Genomic DNA, 7,915 nt, shown 5'->3' on the forward strand with positions numbered 1-7,915 from the left:
GCTTGGCGATCCGGATATTGTGTTTCCTTCCTTGTAACCGACTCCATGTAAACCCTAGCCCTCTCTGGTGTCTATATAAACCGAAGAGGATGGTCCCGATCACAATTACAATCATACCATCATAGGCTAGCTCCTAGGGTTTAGCCTCTACGATCTCGTGGTAGATCTACTCTTGTACTACTCATATCTTCAATATTAATCAAGCAGGTAGTAGGGTTTTACCTCCATCGAGAGGGCTCGAACCTGGGTAAACATTGTGTCCTTTGCTTCCTGTTACCATCAGCCTAAGACGCATAGATCGGGACCCCCTACCCGAGATCCGCCGGTTTTGACACCGACAACCCCCATGATGAATTTATTACTGTAATTAATCAACCATGGTATAATCTAATTAAATATGACAATTACCGATTGTAATAGTCATTAACAATCGGTCATGCATGCGACAATCAATAGCATTTATATCAGCCTGTTACGGCACCTCTTGGCGCTGACCCGGCTTGCCTGCTCCGTCCCCGTGCTCCCATCCGTGCTCCCACTTCATCCTACGGCTTTTCTTTTTCTTTTTTTCTTCCTAATCTAATCACCCCCCCTGATTTTATTGGGATGGGCGTGGGCCTTATTTTGTTCCAATCAAATCAAGCCACGTACGCGGGAGCACGGATGGGCACACGCGCGGGGCGCAGGCAAGTCTCGTCCTCTTGGCGCACCGTATATAAGTCGAGGAGAGATGCTAGACTTATGGATGAATTCTCACATGATTTCTCTTACGGACTCATGGGTAGAGTTATGGTTGGAGGAGATTAGGGAGGAGAGGTCCCACCAGCGAAAATAAGGGGATTGGTTGGCGAGAGAGTAGTCCGTAAAACCAGTCCGTACTAGAATTCCCTAAGTGTAGCATTTTTGTAAGTCAAGAGTAGGGAAACGGACTAAGGATTGAACTCTTTTATATTGTAACATACTCCAGAACACCACACATAGTATCTGGTAGCGATTACAAGGAGAGGTACATGAATGGAAAGGGGATTGGGAGAGGAACAGGGAGCCGCCGCCACCGGGAGCCGTGATCCACTGGATGGGTTGGCCTTCTGCGCGTGTGCCCTTAAGTAGTTGGTGCCTCCGCTCGGTCACACCCACTCCGGGCCTTGGTTCCGCGGGTTGGGCTTCCTTTGCCTCGCGGGTCGGCCCATGCCCGAGACCGTATGCTTGACGAGGAGAGGGCCTGGAGTTGTAGTGGGCCTGACATCCCCTCCTTCTTGAGAAGAGGCTTGACCCCAAGCCTCAGCTTCCGGAAAACGTGCTTGTAGCTCCTTCTTGTCTTCCTAGGTGTCGCCGATCTTGATTTGATCCGACCAGCGCACCCGGACCTGTTCCACCATGGCTCCTTGCTTGCGCTTCCAGCGAGTGTCGAGGATGGCTCGAGGAACCGCTGGCACATCAGAGAGTACAAGAAGGGCTGGTTCGACCGTCGTACCTGGGAGCACCGCGCGGCGCAGCATGGAGACATGAAAGAGCGGATGGATCGTGGCTAGCGGAGGCAGTTCCAGTTTATACGCCACCTCGTTGATCTTGCTGATGATAGGAAAAGGACCGTAGAACCGGAACGAGAGCTTGTGATTAGCCCGTTTTGCCACTGATGTCTGGACATAAGGTTGTAGTTTCAGAAACACCATATCCCCCACTTCCAACTGCATCCAGAACGCTTACAGTCAGCTTGTTGCTTCATGCGAAGCCGAGCAGGCTGCAACTGCTGCTGCAACAGGTCCTGAATGACAGCGCGCTCGTCCAACCAGAACTGAAGTGATGGCACCGAGCACGCTGTAGTAGTAGTGATCCCCCAATGTCGAGGTTCATGCCCAAACATGACCTTGAAGGGGGTCATGCCAATGGAAGAATGGGATGAAGAACTGTACCAGAATTGAGCAAGGGGAAGCCAATGAGTCCATCGCTTGGGACAAGCATGGGTGAAACAACGGAGAAAGGTTTCGAGGCATTGGTTCACTCACTCCGATTGCCCGTCCGTTTGAGGGTGGTTGGCGGTGCTCAAGCGAAGTTCAGTGCCAGCGTAGCAAAAAAGTTCTTGCCAGAAGTGACTCGTGAAAACCGGATCCCGATCAGAGACAATAGCCTGAGGAAACCCATGAATTGGGTAGATGCGCTGCATGAACAGTTGAGCCACTCGAGAAGTGGTGTACGGGTGGGCAAGAGGCAGAAAATGAGCGAACTTAGTCATCCGGTCAACTAAAACCCAGATGCAGTTGTGCTGACCTGATTGTGGCAATCCATCGATGAAGTCCATTGTTATCATATCCCACGAAGCTTGTGGAACAGGAAGAGGTTGCAGCAGCCCTGGTGATGCCACTCTCTCCGTCTTGGCTTGTTGGCACATCTGGCAACACTTGACATATTGCTCAATGTGCGTCTTCATCTTGGGCCAAGCAAACAACCTGTGGATACGCTGGTAAGTCACTGGAAACCCAGAGTGTCCTCCGACGGGGCTGTCATGGAAAGCTGCCATAATTTTCTGTTGTAGCTCAGTGCTACCTCCCAGCCATATGCGATCTCTGAAACGGACGATTCCCTGCGCTAGGGTGAAGCGCTTATTGGGGTCAGGTCTGATTGCCAGCTGTTCCAATAGTTTCTGAGAGTGCAAATTGCAGTTGTAGCTTGCGAGCACATCTTCCAACCACACTGGTTGACAAGTGGAAATCCCAAACAGTGTTTCTGCTTTGGGCAGCCGAGAAAGAGCATCCGCAGCCCCGTTCTCCGATCCTTTGTTGTAGACGATGCGGTACTGCAACCCGAGGAGTTTAGTAAAGGCTCGCTGCTGCCATGGGGTGACTAGCCGTTGCTCTTGTAAGTGCACCAAGCTGCGTTGATCAGTCTTGATCACAAATTCTGCTGACTCCAAGTAAGGGCGCCATTGATCGACTGCCGCGATGATTGTGAGGTACTCCTTCTCATATGTGGACAGTCCGCGGTATTTCTAACAGAGTGATTTGCTCATGAAAGCAATTGGATGCCCTTCTTGCTGTAAGATTGCCCCGATGCCCACGTCACAAGCATCCGTCTTAATAGTGAATGGCTTCTGGAAATTAGGTAGTGCGAGCACCGGAGCCGAGATTAAACCCTGCATGAGCACCTGAAAGCTCTGCTCGTTGTTATCCGTCCAGACGAACGGAGAGCCTTTCTTCAATAGATTTAATAAAGGTCTAGCCAGCACCCCAAACTGCCGCACGAATCGCCGGTAGTAACCAGCCAATCCCAAAAACTAACGGACTTCCCTGAAATTTGTTGGCGTTGGCCAGTTGCGAACAACCTGAATCTTGGTAGGATCTGTGGCCACCCCCTCTGCGCTGATGACGTGCCCTAGGTACGATATCCGCTGCTGACCAAAGGCACATTGCTCATCTTCACTTTCCATTGGTCACGCCGGAGCAAACTGAACACCTGCTACAGATGTTGAACATGATCTTGCAGGGTTTTGCTGAAGACAAGGATGTTATCAAAGAACGCCAGCACACACACTCTCTGATAAGGGGGTGTAAGGTTTCTGTCATCCCCCCATTGAAGGTGCCCGGAGCTCCAACCAACCCGAACGAGACCACCAAGAATTCAAAATGACCTGTATGGGTTTGAAAGGCCGTCTTCTACTCCCCCCCCTCCGCCAGGCGGATCTGGTGGTAGCCTGCACGTAAATCCAGTTTTGAGAACCATCGAGCACCATGTAACTCGTCCAATAGCTCCTCGATCACCGGCACCGTGTACTTGCCCACCACTGTCATAGCATTCAAGTGGCGGTAATCGATGCAAAGCCTCCATGTTCCGTCTTTCTTCTTGACCACAATCACCGGTGACGAGAAGGGACTGTGACTCTTCTGAATGACGCCTTGATCCAACAGCTCTTTTAACTTGCTTCTCAATCTCTGACTTATGCTCTGGTTTGTAACGGTAAGGCCTCAGATTCACCGGTTGCGCTCCCGGCATGAGTGGGATGCGGTGATCGCACGCGCGCCTTGGTGGTAAACCTTTGGGCTCCTCAAAGATGTCCTTGAATTGATCAATCACTGCCTGGACGTTGCCTGGGGTTGGGGTGAAGATCTCATCCGACTCACAGATCTGGTACAGCTGCACGACATGTGCCACTTCTCCCTGATGTGGCATGCATTGCAGTTGCATACTGTTGATCTCCGTGCAGCTCGTAACCCCTTCAATCTAGCCATGAAGATACATTGTCCCTGTTGGAGTGGTGGTCCAGAGCTGCTTGCCACACCAATCCACATTCATTGGGTTGTGCTCTTCGAGCCAGTCCATGCCCAAAATGGCATCATAAACCCCCAACGGAAGGATTTTCATGTCCGTGCTGAACTCCTTCTCCTAAATGGACCAGCGGCACTTGGGTATGTGAGACACACAACAGAGCTCCCCCATCAGCCACCTTGACTCGACAAGGGCGGTTGAGATGTACAACTCCAGACAGCGAGGCTGCTAATTGCGCGTCGATGAAGGAGGTTGAAATGCCGGAATCCACCAAGAGGAGAATAGCGCGGCCTTGGACCCATGCTTGGAGTTTAACGGCTTTTGGAGGGGTGCCACCCGTGAGAGCTTGTCGTGAAATTGCCATCACCATTTCGGTTGGGCCGCTTGGAAGCTCCTCGCTCCCTCCATGCCGAAGAGCTCCAGCAGCTCTTCGACGACATGAAGCTACACGCTCGTGGGGCAAGTGTGGTCCTTCCCCCAGCGCTCACCACATTTGAAGCAAAGGCCACGTGCTCGCCGGTACTCGCACAGTGCCTTGATCTTGGAGTTGTCGTCGGGGTTGGTGTCGTTGGTCCGGCGCTCAGGTGCGGCCGGTGTCGTAGGAGGCCGCCCCTGTGGAGGAGGGGGCGGGAGCGGCATGGGCACGCCTGCGTCACCAGGTCCGCCGCTCGAGCCGTGGTGGGTTGATGAGGCCGCTCTGAGGTGCCGCCGTCCGCCACTTCCTCTTGCAGTAGTGCTAGTGCACACGCCGTGTCCAGATCAGGCTGTCGTTGCACCAGCACAATCGCCCGTATGTCCGCCCAAAGTGCCTCCACAAAACGAGTAAGGTAATAATAAGGATGAATTGAATCAGAGTAAGTAGACAAATGACTGATAATTTGCTCAAATCGTTCGATGTAATCTGCCACAGTAGTTGTTTGTGCAAGCGTGTAAAATTAGCGGATGAGGAGTTGATGGCGATATCTGCCAAAACGGGTGCACAACAAGGAAGAGAACGATTCCCAGTCGAATTCAGAAAGTTTCTTCTGAATCGACTGCAGCCACACTGCAGCCGTGCCCGAGAAGTTGAGCGTGGCCATGGGAACCCAGAATTTTTCCTGAATCGCGAACATGTGAAAGTACTGCTCGCACAACGTCTTCCAGAGGCGTGGGTTCTCGCCAGAAAATTGGGGAAACACAATGGATGGGTGTGTCTGGCCAATCCCCACGAGCAACTGGCTTGCATGTGCATAAGGAGAGGGTAGAGGTGCGGGGGACAGTGGAGCGCACTGACCGTTGACCGGGGTGGACACCGACGTGAATGCCGGTGCCAGACCCCGCGGTAGGATGTCGATGCCGTGGCCGATCGGCCCTAATGCAACGCCGCCCTCCGGACCCTTGTTGTTGTCTGTCGGGTCACGCAGGGGAGCGATTGTCGGGGGAGCCTTGGGCGTGGGCGCCTGCTCCTCCTCTGCCGCGGGTCGCGCCTGTTGGAGTTCGGCGACCGCGGTGGAGAGCTGGTCGACGTGCCATTCCAGCTCCGGGCGCCAGGCGACCAGATCCTCTAGTTTGGCCGCCGTCGAACAGATATCCGCGTGGATTCCGTCCAGCGAGGAGGTCAACTTGTCGAAATATTCCTTGAAGGTGGGAGCCATGGCGCCGATTCGATCCCTGATCGATTTTTGCCGCCGCGTCTCGATGAGGTGCACCAGCCTCAAATCCAAGGCTCTGAATACCAAATGTTAGCACCCAGGTAGTAATCTCACGATCTATTAAACTTTGCTCACGAATTCGAGTATCTGGTAGAGATTACAAGGAGAGGTACATGAATGGAAAGGGGATCGGGAGAGGAACAGGGAGCCGCCGCCGCCGCCAGGTGCCGTGATCCACTGGATGGGTTGGCCTTCTGCGCGTGTGCCCTTAGAGCATCTCCAGCCGTTCGGCCCCCCAGGGCGCATAAAAATCGCCCCCTGGGGGCGAGCCGGCGATTCTTTCGGTGTTGGGGGCAGTTTTGCGCCCAGTCGTCGCCCCCAGTCACCGATTTTGGCCCACTTATTTCGGCGAAAAAGGCCCATATGGGCGATAATAGGCCCATATTCGGCGTGATTCGCCGTGGCTCGGCGTTCAATTATCAACATAAATATGTTTTTATCACATATTTCATCACATAAATTTCAAATACTTCAACAAAATAGTACAACAACACATAGTTCAATACAAATTATGTAGTTCAACAAATAAAAACTCATATTTCATCACATGTCACGCCCGGTGTCGCCCTTGAGCCTCCATAGGTGCTCTATCAGATCTTGCTGCAGTTTATGATGCACTTGTGGGTCTCTGATCTCCTGACGCATACTAAGGTAGGCAGTCCAGGTTGCCGGTAGCTGGTGATCAACTTCGGCAAGAGGACCCTGCCGGTGGTATGGTTCAGTGTCAAACACTGGCTCTTCCTGCTCGCTCTCAATGATCATGTTGTGCAAGATGACACAGCAGGTCATGATCTCCCACATTTGATTTTTCAACCAGGTCTGAGCGGGGTACCGGACAACAGCAAATCGAGATTGGAGCACACCAAATGCCCGCTCGACATCCTTCTTGCAAGCCTCCTGAATCTTCGCAAACCAGGCGTTCTTGCCTCCACACACAGGGTTTTTGATGGTCTTGACAAATGTCAACCATCTCGGATAGATGCCATCAGCTAGATAGTACCCCTTGTTGTACTGCCGCCCATTGATCTCGAAGTTCACCGGAGGAGAATGACCTTCAACAAGCTTGGCAAAGACAGGAGATCACTGCAGCACGTTGATGTCATTGTGAGTTTCTGGCATACCAAAGAAGGAGTGCCAAATCCAGAGGTCCTGTGTGGCCACCGCCTCAAGTACCACACTGCAATCGCCTTTGGCGCCTTTGTACATCCCCTGCCAAGCAAATGGGCAATTCTTCCATTTCCAATGCATGCAGTCGATGGTTCCAAGCATCCCAGGAAATCCTCTTGCTGCATTCTGTGCTAGGATTCGAGCAGTGTCTTCCGCATTGGGTGTTCTCAAGTATTGCGGTCCAAACACTGCCACCACTGCCCGACAGAACTTGTAGAAACACTCTAGGCTGGTGGACTCGGTCATGCGCCCATAGTCGTCGAGTGAGTCACCGGGAGCTCCGTATGCAAGCATCCTCATTGTTGTCGTGCATTTCTGGATGGAGGTGAATTCAACTGTACGGTGCAATCCATCTTGCATTTGAAGTAGTTGTCAAACTCCCGGATGGAATTCACAATCCGAATGAAAAGCTTTCTGCTCATCCGATAACGACGCCAAAATGTTCTGTCGGCGTGAAGTGGAGCATCGGCGAAGTAGTTGGAGTAGAGCATGCAGTAGCCTTCGAGACGATGCCGGTTCTTTGCTTTCACCCGCCCCGGCGCCGAGCCACCTCGTCGCGGCTTTTCATTGCTCGCCAGCAGCTGGGCGAGGGCGGCGAGCACCATGAGATGCTCTTCTTCCTGGACGTCGGTCTCGGCTTCCTCCTCCAGCGGCGCGGCGAGCACTTCCTCGTCATCTGAGTCCATCGCCGAGGCAGGCAAATCGCCGAACACCTTGCGCGCGGTGGGCGTGCACCCGCCGCTAAACAGCCCCTCCGCGGCCGGAAACGGCGGCCGGAAACGCCCAGCTGGTGTCGG

The sequence above is a fragment of the Triticum dicoccoides genome, chromosome 1B (assembly GCF_002162155.2).
Source record: "Triticum dicoccoides isolate Atlit2015 ecotype Zavitan chromosome 1B, WEW_v2.0, whole genome shotgun sequence".
NCBI lineage: Eukaryota > Viridiplantae > Streptophyta > Magnoliopsida > Poales > Poaceae > Triticum > Triticum dicoccoides.